This window comes from Haliaeetus leucocephalus, unplaced genomic scaffold (genome assembly GCF_000737465.1).
Source record: "Haliaeetus leucocephalus isolate CR32 unplaced genomic scaffold, Haliaeetus_leucocephalus-4.0 Scaffold262, whole genome shotgun sequence".
NCBI lineage: Eukaryota > Metazoa > Chordata > Aves > Accipitriformes > Accipitridae > Haliaeetus > Haliaeetus leucocephalus.
This window is the reverse complement of record NW_010972698.1, coordinates 3549508-3564552: the sequence shown is the minus strand read 5'-3', so window position 1 is coordinate 3564552 and position 15045 is coordinate 3549508.

Sequence of the window (15045 nt, the reverse complement as noted above, 5' to 3'; positions counted from 1 at the left end):
ATAATCTTAGTCAAAAGCATTTCTCATGCGCCCTCAAATGCTTGGCATAAAAGAACCAGCAGATGCCAAAGGTCACAAAGCAAATTGAGTCCTTATGGGAAGTTAACTGTTAGATAAAGACAAAGGATGACAAAGATCTGGGGGTACCGTAAACCACTGTCTCCTCCAGGACCTTGCAGCTCACAGCGTGCTGTGTATAATACGTGCAAGGTTACTGCTTAAAACAGCTGAATACGGGTCCAAGTCCATCAAGACACAAAGAAATAATTCATCCTTTTCCCGTGGATGGGCACAAGGCAAACCACACCATAGTGCAGTCCCGGGACAAATAAGTGTTTCTCGATCGTTGGGCCTGCATAAACGCCCCGCCACCTGCCTGGCTGAGACGGGGCTTCCAGGAAGTCCTGCAGGGATTTGGGTCACTCTTGCTTTCCCTGAACCACCAGCTCCCCACCGAGGTGCCGGCCCCGCTCGCCCGCCCGCTCCCCCCCCCCGGGGCACAGCCGCAGGCAGGAGCCCCCGGCCAACACCGCTCACAAAATGGCGCCTCCCGGCCCCGCCGCCATGCTGGGGGCTGAGAGGGGAGGCCCCGCCGGCAGCTGGGCTGCCTTCGCCAGCGAGGGGCAAAGACGTTCCTCGTGGCGGTGGGGGGCTGGCAATGCCCACCGCAGAAACCTCTCCTTGGCCTGTTTTCTTTTTGTCTCTGTTTCCCCATTCAGGAAAAAGCTTCTGTCACAACAGCTGCTGATTCATTTTCTGACTTGGTGCCGAGCGTGCCAGACATAACATTCGTTTGCTGCCAAAGTGGTAAAAACAATGACTTACCAGCTCATTTTTCTTCAGTTGATTATGTTGGGGGGAAGGGAGAAAGGAGCTTTAATTAAAATTAGATAAGGAGGAGAATAAATCCACTGAGATGCAAAGAGCAACGGTCTGCAAGGCAGGAAAGGGGAGAGCATCTGAGGCGGTGCGGAATACCCATCGCCAAACAAAGAAAAACAAAGGGGTCCATGGTCAATGGCGAGGGACGCTGTGGTCACTTGCTGCCCTTCACCAACTTCTCCTTCTCTCTACGCTTTCCACCTTTCAGGTGTCAACAGCTTCCCAGACCAGTAACTCTCGGATCTGACACGATGCCTTCTAGACTGAGAGGAGGGAAGCCGCCTGAAGGTGGCTCTGATGAGGGCAGACAAGTGTACTGGTCTTTGATCCTTCCCATCTTTCTTTCCTGAGTTCTTCCTGGGATGAAGGAGTCCCACCAACAACATTTATTTGCTTCTTAACACATTGACTAACAATTTGCCCGGTAGACAGAATCCAAATCCAACCCACATTTTGGAGGTGCTGAGGACAGTGGTGATTGGACTGAGATTTTGGCTTGCCTGTTAGACATTAGAGACAAAAGAGCCAAGTCTGGACATGATGAGTAAAGTCTGACCTGCTAGACTCTCCAACATTTTTCTCAGTATTTGACAGGGTGCTCTGGACACGTGGGAATTAAGCTGATCCATACTCCCTGACCTCAGTCATATGCCACAGGTTTTATTTGGAAATAGCTCACCAGGTCACCATCTCTCATGGCAAACATCCAAGTGAAGCTTAGATGCCAAGAAAACAATGGCGCACAGAGCCTGACCACAGTATTGTCCTACTGATGTTTAGCAACAAATTAATTTCCAAACAGACTGGGTCATCCGTAACCAACACAGAAAAAACAGCACCCTGACCCAGTTTTGCTGGCCAAAATGGACGGACAACACTATTAACTCACGTATATAAGTTCTCTCATCTTTCTATTACAAGTTAGTGTAGAACATAGCACAGTGAAGTGCTGATCCCCCACCTGAAGGCTTTGGCTCCGCTGTCTTCAAATAACAGCCAAAGGAAGCTGCTGTCCTCCTCCAAGTGATTCATTCCCATGGGGTTTGTTTCAGTTCTTATTTGGAAAGGAACGGGAGTCAATCAGTGCAAGGAAATGCAGAAGAGTCATGGTAACCAGCACCAGGGTGAGGACCAGCTATGGAAGAACCATCCAAAGCCATTATCCCAACACTACCATTGTCATTGAGTCTGATGATAAAGAAGAGGCTAAGTCATTCAGAGCACCAGAAGCTACAAGAGAGATTTTTAAGGCAACTGAAGAACAGTCATTCCACAGATCTCTGGCTAACTGTGTGGTGATATAAGATTCTAACCAAGGACACATCAAAGACTACTTATCTAATGCCCAATAACCACTCCAAATGCATGAGGAGGAAAAGCCTTACCTTTATACTTCGGAAGCTCTTGCATTCTTTGCTTGAAATGGTTGTTTCCTCTCTTTACTTGAGGGGAATATGAAGAATGGCTATTGGGAATGCAAACCCCAAGATCAAGAAGTCATTTTTATTCACCAGAGAAATGAAATAGTCACTAGGGAACCTCTTAAGCAGGAATGAAGGATTTTCAAGAATACCAAATGAGGCACCCAGTTACCACCAACAAGCCACTGAAAAAGCTGTCCACCCTCTTGGAATATTTTTGGAAATCCATCTCATTATGTCAACTTCTATTCAGAACCTGAAGGGAATATTTTCACCACCATCCTCTCACAGCACAGGGAAGAAGGAATTTAAGAGATGTCTCACGTTCTCCGCTCTTCTCTCTGCTGCACAACTAAACTACTTTTAGCTTGACTTGATCTACCTGCATCATTTCACGAGGGCTTGTACACACTGTCCCTTGGATGACATTGCTAAATTACTTTGCTATAGCAAAATGTAAGTATTTAAGAAAATCTCCAACTCAACCAACCATGTTATGAGAACACCCACCAAGAAAGATTTCTCCCTCCCATTACCTTTTGCTGATTCAGATCCTACAGAATGCAATGCTGCACAACAGAGCAATGCTCACGCTGTGGATCAACACTTCTGACCGTCCAGAGACACCCTGCTCTTCTTGGCTTCGGTTGGACCTGTAGTTCCTCAGCACCTTTGCAAATTAAGCCTAGAAACTAACACATTAAATTGTATTGCTGCATAAGGACTTTCATTTCCAGGCTTTTATCTGCAGGAATGATATTGCCATTCTATACACTAGACCTGTTTTTGTAATACGATGGTTCATCAGAAGTTTTTATGTTAATACCGAATCAGAAATAATACACATGTGATTCATAATAATCTAACTGAATGGCTGCACTGAATGTATTGTAAGAAATTCTGGTTAGGAAAGAAACTCATTAAAGAAATAGTGACTACTATTATCCCACTGCATATATTGTTCTACTGGAAAGTTTCCTTGAGTAGTTTCTTTAATTAGCAATTTGATATTTTGAAATAGTGTGATCTCCACCACACACAATTTGTAGAACAGACTTGGCTGGCAATACAGAGGAAAACAAGCAATCTTTTCAGAGTTTGCATCTCTAGGGCATATCTTGTCATTTTCCAGCTATTCAGCTGCTGTATATATGTGTATAACACAGTGACACTGTTCTTGGGGGATTTTGATTCTTAAAAGTTACATAGATAAAGAGCTTTTTTATTGGAACAGAATATATTGTCCTTTTTTTTTTTTTTTTTTGAGAAAATCCACATAAAAATATTTGCATAACTTTGGGCTATTCTAATAGAAGGTGTTGACCCCAGCTGTGTTCTAGTGAATGAATCATTTATGTAGGAGCTCACTGCACAGAACGTATGGTATTTTATCTTTGCTGGGTTTCTGCCAAATACAGTCTGTAACAATTTTTCCCCTTTGCCACATTTGCTGCTTGATATCCTTTAAAATATACCAGCTCCAAGTGTGAGAAAGCAAAACAGCTTCTGGGCCCGCTCTGGCTGAGAGCTCTTTGTATGGATACTCCTGTGCTGGCACGGAGGCACCCTTGCTTTTGGAGAACATCCATTCCAGATCTGGGATCTCCTTGGGCTGAATGCTTTGAATCAACATTGATTTAAAGTTCATTTAAATCTGCAGGGAGCTTGCAAAAGCCCAGGAGCAAGCACAGAAACAAGGATCCTCTTCATATACAAAACAGGAGCTGCCCCAAAGCAGAGGGACAAAATTCCACCACCTCAAACATCCTAAGCCCTGCACCTGCAGGGAAAGCCTGGAGGAAGGGTGGATGTTTCTGCCACAGCTCTACTCCCCTACAACTATCCTCCAGGTATCACTTAAGTGGTATTTTGGCAAGACATATTTCTACCCGCGAGGGCAGGGAACAAGATTATTTCATTAAGTGATTGAGGCACTGCATGGCCAAAGCCACTACTACACTAGATTTGATTTGAAATGGTAAGCGAGAGGTCAAACTCTCTCAGCACTGATCTCCTGGGGGAGAAGAGATAAGGTGGAGTGCTAAGATTTCCACACTCCCGCATGAGTAGATAAGGTCTGAATGAGCAGCCTCATCAGTAGGCTGCTTCCCTAAGCGTTTTTTATAGCTTACACTGGAATCCCTCATACCTCTCTACACTGAATCACATAATTACGGTTTCCACAAGAAATTCAGAGCAGGATCTCCTCCCACAAAATTTCCTCTCACCTGCACTCCTTTCATCACCGAAAATGACTGTTTGTCAGCACTACCTCTGCTGCTGAGAGAGTTCACATGCAGCTGAATTTAGCAGCCAACGGAGGTGAGAATATTCCCCCACGTGTAAGCTTCTAAAGTGCTCGCCCGTGATTGTGTGTGGCATGAACATCTCCATGAGGACACATTTGTTCAGGACACACTTGCAGTCTCAGTGTGCTCTCCCTGCTAAGCAAGGAACTGCTTTTACAACAGACAACCTCCATCATGGAGAGGTTGCCTTCCAGTTTCCCAGGAAAGCCTTGCTCAGATGGAGATATTGCAGACGGGAGGCAGCCCCATTAATCTCTGCCATCCTAGCTTCCTCATGCCTGAGCTGTTCTCCGTCATCGGAGGCTCCCTCTTCATTACGCCCTTCCTCCCACGTGCAACAGAAACATAATAGCCCAGCTAAACCCGACCCTGGGTGAACACTGAACACAGACAAGACACCGCTCTGAGTCACCAGTTAATTCGTCTTTCAGAAGCAGAGTATTTCTAATGTGAAATGCTTGCTCCCATCCCCTCAAATCAGCAAGCTGGGGTTTATATACAGCTCTGCAAGAAGGCTCTTCCTGAGAGAGTCACCCAAGAACTTACATTGACACATGTGCTAATGTTATAGGCAGAGTTGAATTCACCACTGTAATTACAGTTGACTATTGTACAACTTCAGTTTTGGTTGCTCATAACTTCATCTATAATTAATTGTTTGGGCTGAGAATTTCTCCAGCTGGGTTTGGCCTCAGGCTAAACTTTATCATTTCAGCTGAAATGGCTCAAGTCTTTCCCAAGAATATATTTAAAGAAAAAGACGCTCTTTTGCCCTTGTTAAAAGGATCTTTTTCTTATTTACTGAAATGCTCTCAGATCTCCATGCTTCTAAAAGCAGTACCTTGAAATACTGGCAGACTTGACTGCTGTGAAATACGTATCTTTTCATATTCTCAGGGGGAAAAAAGGATCATAATTTGACTTTATATATATATTTGCTGTTTACACATGTACAGAAGAGATCCAGTGGCTACTTTGACTATCCTCAGTGTTGAGCAAGCTTGGTACCCCACTGTGCCAGATCACACCTGTGAGACAACACATGCAGCATCCAACCGTGACCAGGGATGCTCCTGCGGCCGCAGGGCTTGGTAGGGCTTTCATTGCAAATGTGCCCTTTGGTTGCAGGCCCTCTGTGGTATACCGGGCCACAAGAGAGCTGGGAGACAGTTCAAGCAGAGCAAGGATACAGACACTACATCTCAGTGAACACCAGGGAAGTAGCTCCTAAAAAGAGCCTGTGATCAGCCTACGTCCAGAGCAAGATCTGGCCTGTAGGCAATGAAGTTGACCCTGGGTGCACATGGAGCAGCAAAGACAAGCCAAAATATTCAAGAGTTGTTCAGTAAACCGCTGCTGTCTACTCTGGTTACCCAAAGAGACAGAGGTGGATAAAATGAGTACATGATCACTCATTAAAAAGATCACCACACAACTCAATGGGCCTGAACGCAATCTACATGAACAACCTTAACCTATCGTTTCCTTCTTCTGGAATATCTGAACTTGAAACCTTATGACAGACTAAAGATGTTGTACCCACTTTCAGAGGGGGTACACACCCAGTGACTTCTGGTCATGCAGAAAACAGGCAGAAAGCACATCTCGCTACAGAGAACAAACCTCAGAAACACGGGAAGTCTTGAAAAATCTCAATGAAAAAATGCAAGCTACTTCATTAAAATCTATACCAACCCAGAGATGGAGTCCAGAGATGTCATTAAGAAAAAAGAAAACCCAGTGCTCAACTGCCTAGGAGCTAACTGGAAAAGCAAAATGGGCCCACTCTAATGCAGAAATTAAAACGCTTAGAGACGGTTCTTACTACTCTGTGAACATGAGTCAGTACAAGTGAAAATGGTGCACAGATGGGCCAGCACAGAAGCAACAGAAGTGCCGTGATATTTACAAGGGGGGAAAAAAAATCTTCCCTTACAAGTGTAAATATACCAGAGAAATCATCCGCTCGCAGCACAAACCAGGGCTTTGATGTAGCAAACACTCCCACCAGGGACAGCACTGGCTCCGCCGGGAGGAGCAGGGATGGTAGACGTTGCATCTGGAAGACAGTAGGCTCACCGCACTGAGCTTTCCCAAGGAGTCACAACACACAGAAACCCACCAGATGACACGGACCATTTTATAGCCTTTATGTCACCAGCAGCAAGGGGCCGAGCACTGTCCCAGGCCACAGAGAGACGCTAAGAAGGGAAGAACCGTGGTGAGTGTTGGCTCTAACACCTGGCAAGAGCAGGGCGAGAGTCCCACCAGCCTGGGCTCCAGATGCACGCAGCCTGTGCACCTCAGCTCAAGGCAGACCACAGCCACTCGTGCCATCGGCAAAGCAACAGCTTAAAGACACGTGATATACAAAGCTGGCAGTGTTCTGCACAGAGCCAAGCAGGTGGCATTTTGGGGTGCCCCAGCCTCTCCCGGAGCAGCAATAATGCATGGGATCTCTTTCTCCAGCCTCTCCCAGGTCGCCCCATCAGCGCAAGCTGCTCAGTTCACAGAGTGGCCACGGGGCTGAGCTCTCTGTGCAAATCACACTTCTCCTCACCCATCTTCCCCTCACCTGTAAAGCAGTAACAGTAGTTACACTTCTGCAGTTGGCTCAGGATGGGGGAATGAAAACTTAATTATCGTCAGTGCTATTCACCGAGGAACAGCTCACAGCCTGACCGTGGCAGGAACGGCAACAGAGTCCAAAGAGCAGGCTGAGCTCCCAGAGCAGAGCTGCAGGAGATAGCACAAACCTCACCCAGCGGTGAAAAGGTCTGACAGCTTTGAATGGGAAAGAAACAGCTTCCCCATCACTTATGAACTTGCTTACAGTGAATTATCACAGAATTTCATACTGGGTTTCCAAACAGGTCAACCAAACTCCTTCCCGTTCAGCTGCTCTGACTGCTGACTCTGCAGTGGTATACACACTCGTGTTCTACAGGAAAATCATTTTTAAACAGTAAAACCAACTTTCAGAACCTCTCACCTCTCCAGGTCTCTCTAACAACTTTTGTGGGTTCACACTACATTGTCTCACTCTCAAAGACTTTTTTTTTTCCCGGTGTGGTATGAAAGACCGGAGCACAGCAGGAGAAATTAATTAACTGAGCAGACAGTAATTCTGCCATCAAATGAACAAAATGAAAGAGTAACAGAGACTTACACTTATAGTCACCCCTAAGTGTTTCACATGACAACAGCAGGGAAAACACAGTCCAGACTGTTGTTTTAATGTTGATAATATTCCAAAATCTGCAGCGCTTACTAATTTCTCAGTGGAAATAAAACCTTTGACATCAGTGGGAATTCTGTCTGGGCATGGAAGTTGGTTGTTACATTACAGTCTAGCAATGAGAGGCTATTTTGATGGTAAGATCTTTAGCACAAAGAGTGTTCCTCTCTGTGCCCGCCCAGAGCACCTGGACTGACAAGCAGAGGACAAAACTTCGGCTGAATTGTGTTAGACCTGAATACATCCATGCCCACGCATGCTTTCTGCCAACGCCTGTGCTAGCAGAGAGTCTATTCTGTTCTTCGCTACGGACAGCGTTTGTACTTTGCAATCACCTGCCGGCAGCCGGAGGTCTGCCCGACATGTCAGCCTGCTCTGCTGGATAGTGTTTGCTCTTTGCATCTCAGCGGGCTTGTTATTGCCGCACGCATCCCGCTTGAACACAGAGAGGGACTGGGCAAAATGAGGCTGTTAAATTCCCCCAAATCAGGAAGATGTTAAAGAATATAGGAGGTGAGGGGGGAGGGAAGAGGGGGAGGAAAGTGTTAGGATCACAGCAACAGCAAGAGGGAAAGGAAAAGAGTTAAAATTAAGACAGGAAAAAAATTGAAAGCTGTACGAGCGTAAAACGGAATCACTTCAGGCATATGTCAAAATAGTGTCAGATCTTTTTCTGTTCATTAAGTCAGCAGTTAAACACCCACCAGCTCCGCTTTTTGCTAGCCCTGGAGTTTTGCTACATCTGGAGATCCATGCTATGGCATCAGCAGTAGAAACAACCAGGTTTGTAGGTAAATAACCTCATTTAAGAGCACGTTGAGTGAAGCCTTCCACACTGACTCGTGTTAACATGAGGTCCACCAGTAGAGGTCAGGTCACATACTCCGGAGGGTGGAGACCAGCCCAAGAGCCAGGACCAGAAAGCAACAAAAACCATGGAAAAAGGGCCTGAATTTTACAGATTTTTCCTATTTTTAAGTCACACATAATAGCACTTAATATATGTCCCCAGGGCTTGATAAAAAGAAAATTAGCCCATAATACTAAGTTAAAAACATCAAATTCATATCTATCCAGCTAATGTGGTAGAGATTACCAGCCTGTAGCAAGTCTGAAACAGTCCCAAAAAGGGAACAACTGTGCGCTGGTCTGAGAAGAACTTGTCCATCTCCAACACTTGGGGTTTTTAACTCTCTCTCACATTTACAGAAGAGTCACAGAAGAAAGCACCAGACACATGAGCACTTTTCGATAGGGTTTTGAACCTGTAACAAAATTTAATATAAAATCACTGCACAATTACAAAATTTTATGGCATGGTTAATAAAAAAACCCCGAATGAACCCACACACAATAACTTAAGAACAATTCCAAACTTTCTGGATTTTATAAGCATTAGTTTCCTTTTTTGTACATAACTGCTGTTACACTTGATGGAACTTTTCCATTACAGGTAGAATGATGAGTAAACAAGCAAACCCTTATTTACAAAAGAGGGATGACATTGTACAAGACAGAGTATATGTTAGACTGAGACCATGGTAATTTCCTAGGACTGGATTTAGATGAAAGAGTCTGGGTTTTTTAGTGGTTTTGGCCTCAAAACCCTTCCCAAAGGACATGTACAATTTAGCCATGCTAAAAGCCTCCTTTAGGTTCAGGAGCCAAGAAGATAGTCATCTCTCTTCTCCGAGGGCCAGCATCCAGGATTTGGCAACAAAAGTGCTTTTCTCCTGAGCAGTGTCAGCCCCAAGTCGTACCTGCTCTTTGCCAGTGCCCACCCCACCATTATACTAACCCAGCCACATAGATCACGCCTGTCCAAAGTGAGGGAAAAAAACCCAAGCAGACACCTTGATTGCCTGACACTACCTGTTCTGCACTCAAATTTCCACACTTCTCAGACTGAATAAGGCTGCTTTATGCACCATTTTATTACTGCAGGTAATACTGCACACTCTCAGCAACAGGAACAAAGATTTTGGTGAAAGCAAGTTTGTTTGTTTGAGGGTTTGGGGGCTTTTTTCCCTTAAAAAAAATAAATTCTATCCATTCGTAACTATGAACATTCCTCGCCAGTCCTCAGTCAGCCAAAAAACACATGAGGTCTTTCTGAAAAACTAAGTTCTGTGCAACGAAGTTATTAACTGCTGGGAAAGGCAGGAAAGCTCTTTTACAGCTGTTCATTGATCCACTGAACGTCACCTTACACTCTGTAGCCCCTTTTGGATTCTGCAGACTTCTGGAGTAGGCTGAGAAAAAAATAAAAACCTTGGCCAGAGCAGTTACGTTGCTTCTTGAGACATGTTTTCTTTGGGTTCAGGCCTCAGATTCTCAGCCAGCAATTTCTGTCCCTGGTGGAAAATTAAAAAAAAATGAAAACACCGAGTTTTTCTGCTTTTCAGGAATCTAGAGAACAAACAGGAGTTCCTAACATGCTTGCAGAAGATGTGAATTGACCCCAGTGTCCTTCCATTTGAGATCACAGTTATTCTGAGAAAATGAAGTCTCAGACACCTCTGCCCACGAGTCCTGCCATCAGAAGAGCAGCACAGCACCCAGTGCTGGACCAGCACGCTCCCGGAGACATGATGCTGGGAAGTGGGAGAGGAGGCAGCCTAGCCACGCCGGCTCCCGTTCAGCACCGGCGACCTCCAGGCACAACCCTGTGCACGCTCCGGTTGTGCTCTGACGGAAGGGGAGAGCCTGGTCCACCCGATGCCGAAGTCCCCATTGCCGACACTTGAGCGTGTCCACACAACAGCTTTAATGACTCTCGGAAACCTTTTACGTAGGCACCGTGGCTTGTGCCAGTTACTCTGGTTTCAAACAGGTGCACATAAGCCTTGTTTTAAGCAACTGGCTATCGTCCCAGAGCAGACGAGGCCAGAATTAATTTTCTCTATTTAATTTACGATTCAATATTTTTATTCCAAAACTGTGCACTGATGCTTGGGGACTGGCAGGTGCATTTAATCAGTACATAAACCATACCCAAGCAGTCCTGCTTCTTCTCATTCCTGCGCTCTCTAGCACAGGCACACCATTCCTCACACCCAATCTGCTGCTTAGCTTTCTTTCCTCTTTCCCTTTTAAATGGCACAGACAGCTGATGAAGAGCCAGGCACTCACCTTGACCCAGACTTGAAGCTCCATCAGACTTTCTCAGCAGGAACAGCCAGGCTTGAAATGAGAGGCAATGCTTGGCAGGTGCTCCCAGGGGACTGGCCAAAAATAAATGCACTCTCCAGTTAATTTCCATCCGAGTACTACTAACATTTCTCCTTTAAGAGTGCAGCTAAAGCATTTGATTTACGGAGGGCAAGGAGGTTCTGTATTTGTTTGCAGTAGCAGTGGCAGACCCGGCACACCACAGGGAATATTTAGACCCATTTTAAGCACCTTCGTAAGGTGCCCGTGCTTCCCATACAGACAAGGGATCTTTTAGGGTGTGATTCAGAGCACTGTAATTAGGAACCTGCCTCTCACCTTTGATTACAGCAGGAGTCTAGACATCTAATTTAGGCAGAGAAATGACAAAATTAGCTTGTACAAATATCTCCCAATGCATCAGTTCTGCAAGGAACCAGACCGGAGGCTCTTTGGGAAGACGGTTACGGCGAGCAGTACTCGGCACTTGGCAGGCGGCGAGAAGCAGAGCAAGTCTGTTTACGGGGAGCTCTGCTCAGCCGTGACTTCCACCAGGCAGGCCACAGCACATCGCGGGCCGGGGGGCGAACGGAGCCCCGAAGACGCCCAGCCGCTTCCCTCAGCTCAGCTCAGCTGCTGGTGTCGAAGGAGGAAAGTCTGTCGGATCTCAGCTCTGGCACAGGACCAGAGCCGGCAACACAGCGACCTGCCAGCCCATTGCCCAGGGAAACCTACTCCTTCCTTCTCCACAGTGATGCAGCTGTGACGGAAGAGACTGGGAATATCCCCGAGTCCTTTAACTGCAGGGCTGCTGGGGTGGTGCAGGCTAAGAGCTATTTGTAGTATTGCCATCTCATACTACTGCTTGCTTTTTTTTTTTTTTTAAAGGAACCACTTGGATCATAACTTTAATCAAGACTTTAGAAAACAAGGCATTTAGAAAATTTGACCAGATGCATTCCAGCTTCATCAGGGAATTTAAAAGACCCCCAAATAAACAACAATACCTCAGGCAGGAGATGGACACAGGTGGAAATGTAATTCAGCCTCTGAAATTGCTCATTTTAAATTGCGTATAGTATTTTCATTTTCCACCACGGATTACTCTGTGGCAAGGCTATGCATTGCTACATGACAGCTCATTCTGCTTTTAAAACAGCAGCACTTCAGTAGCAGCTAAATTGATGCTTTTTATGTGTCCATCACTTATCAAGGGTAATTGATTAGTGCCTGCGAGGGGCTCTGAGATCTAACAGATTACATGTTCTGAGCCTCCTAAATTATTTGAATAGATTGAGGAAGAAAAAGATTCTAAATCAGATTTTTGTCTGACCCAGCATTACCTTTCCTGATCAGCGTTTCCCCTTCCCTTTAAACATATTTTTGCTCAGAGAGACAAAAGCGTGCTAAGCCCAGGGAGCAGATTTTCAAAGGCAGCAAGAAGAATTAAGCATGATACCTGGTAAAACATAATGGAAAGCAAGTATGCTTTCCCACTGAAAGTTTCTCCGATGGCTGTTTATTCCGCTATATAAAGACTACAGCTTTAATGTAGCTCAAGAGAAGAAAATGAAAAGGTCATAGCTCCCTCAAGCTTGTTGGAAAGCAATCCAACGGGAAGACGGCACCGCACTCCCGGACAACACAACGTGTGCGAGGCTCCAGCCTCCACACAGCGGAGCAACTGGAAGTGTTTAAGCCTCGGCTGCCTGCCTTAAACACACCCCGAACCAAGAATAGCCTCGACTCTCGGGCACAGGTCAGGCGATGCTGAGTCACTTGCTGGCCAGTCCCCAGGCTCTCCAGCTGCCTTGGGCTCGGCCTCCCCTTACAGACAGAATTTGTGCTCGCCGCACACAGCCCTAGCGCTGGCTGGGAATGACCGGCCAGCGACGGCATCCTCCGGTCTCGGGGGCTTTGGCCGAATGAGCGGTTCCAACGTGAATTCCCAGTTCGTGCCGCCCCGTTTCCCTCCAGCTTCGGAGCACAGCGTTGCTGCTGCCGTCCTGCCAATTAAATGCTACATTCATACATGTCTTTGTAATTATGAATCAACTCACAAGCGTCGGTGCACACCCCAGGCTCACACAGAATGGCAAACAATATACTGTCACGGGTTGCATCAGCTGCTGCGATGCTCTCTCATGCCTTCAGGCTTGCTAAAGCTGATCTAACTCTAATATAATAGCCTTTTTACCCGCCTCCTCCCCCAACAATTACCAGAGGCTTGGAAAGCCATTGAAATGCAAATAGCTGATGGAGAGGTTATTGGGGAACAGGGCTGGGAAGGTACCAATGTTCTGCTAGTTTCCTTTAGTTGGACTCGAACGGGACTGTAATCCCAAATTTCTCTTTGTATAAATAGGAAGAGAGGCAATATTGTGAATGCACGGACAGCCTTGTATAGCAGCTGAACTGCATCTTCTCCAGTTTAGCTTCTCTGTGATCCGGGACCCCTGTTACTCCCATGAGTAGCTCCAGCAGCAGAGAGAATTGCACAGTACAGAAGCGTCTGCAACTCCGATGGCGTGACACCAGCGCACTGAACTACGCGAACTTACTGAAACCCGCTCTGGTGCGGGTTTTAGAAACCTTCCCCCTGGAAGGTTTGTGGAAGGCAAGGCACTGGGAGCTGTGGAGCCTGCAATCTTCTGTGTGGCTATAGATGGAAGTCAGCGATAGAGCATCCCTCCCCTGCGATCCCACCACATCCTTCAACCCGGGCACTTCTACAGAGGACTGTGACCCCTCCATAGCCTGTTTGCTCACTACCTTTTCAAATAATATTCCCACCGAGGACAAAAAGCCCTGGCTGGTCCCGAGGCAGTCCCGACACTCGGCTGGAGCAGCCGGGGACGGTAGTATCTCCCAGCTGCTGTAAGGTGGGGTGGGACTAGGATAACCCAGACACTTCTTCAGGCTTTCAGTCCCCACTAAGGCTTTAGGAATTCCGTCTAAATATAGGCTGCCTCCTCACCCCCTTTTCTGTAGTGAAACAACCTATAAATATCAACAAAGAAGATATTTACTGTATTATTAACAATTCCTTCCCCCCATGTAAAAGAGGTGTAGAGAAGAGGCTCCAGCACCTGGTGCGCATGAACTACAAGGGGCAGCGTGTTTGCTTTGGCAAGAAGGTGGCTGAGAGCAGACCTAATCGCAGCTTCCAGCTACTTAAGAGCAGTTATTGAGACGACAGAGCCAAACTCTTCTTGGCGGTGGCAGGCAACGCAACAGGGGGTGATGGCCAAAGAAGCGGTCAGGGTCAGTGGGAGGGTCAGACTGGACCCAGGAGAATCTCCTTCACCGGGCAGTGGGGCAGCACTGCCGTAGGTCACGCAGGGAGGTGGGGGAGCCTCCGTCCCTGGAGGTTTTCAACTCCTCACCAGACAAGGCTGTGGGTGATGTGCCCTGCTGTCCGCGGGTCCCGCTCCGAGGGGGCGTTTGGGCTAGAGACCTCCAGAGGTCGCTTCCAGCCAACATTTCTACGGCTCCGCAACCTCCACGGCAAAAAACTTGGCGTTAAAGGGTGAAATTGCAGCAGCTCCCTCCCCTGCACTTCTGCGGAGCCCCTTTCCCGGGAGCGGGGCAGAGCACCCACGCCTGCACCATCGCCCCATCCCGGCACCACTGCTGTCCCCCCACCGGCACCCACGGCTCCCACCGCCCCGGGGGGTCCTGCCCGCCGGCACCCACGGCTCCCACCGCCCCGGGGGGTCCTGCCCGCCGGGCCCTCCCCTCCCTTACAGCGCATCACATCCAGGCAGCCAGCAACCCAAACCCCCGCACAGGTTTCCTGCGCATCTCCTCATCGCTATCTGCAGCGCGGATTCTCCCTCACTTCGGTGAGTCAATAAATATACGGGGCCGAGCCCAGCGGCAGCCAACCGCCCGGGGCCGGGGCCGGGGCCGGGGCCGGGGCCGGCAGAAACGCGTTTTGGCCGCGGGCAGAGCACGGAGCCGCCCGGCGCGGCAGCCTCCGGTTGCCGGGGCTCCGCCGCTTTCTCGGACGCGCCCCCCTCCCCGGTAACGGAGGGGTGGGGGG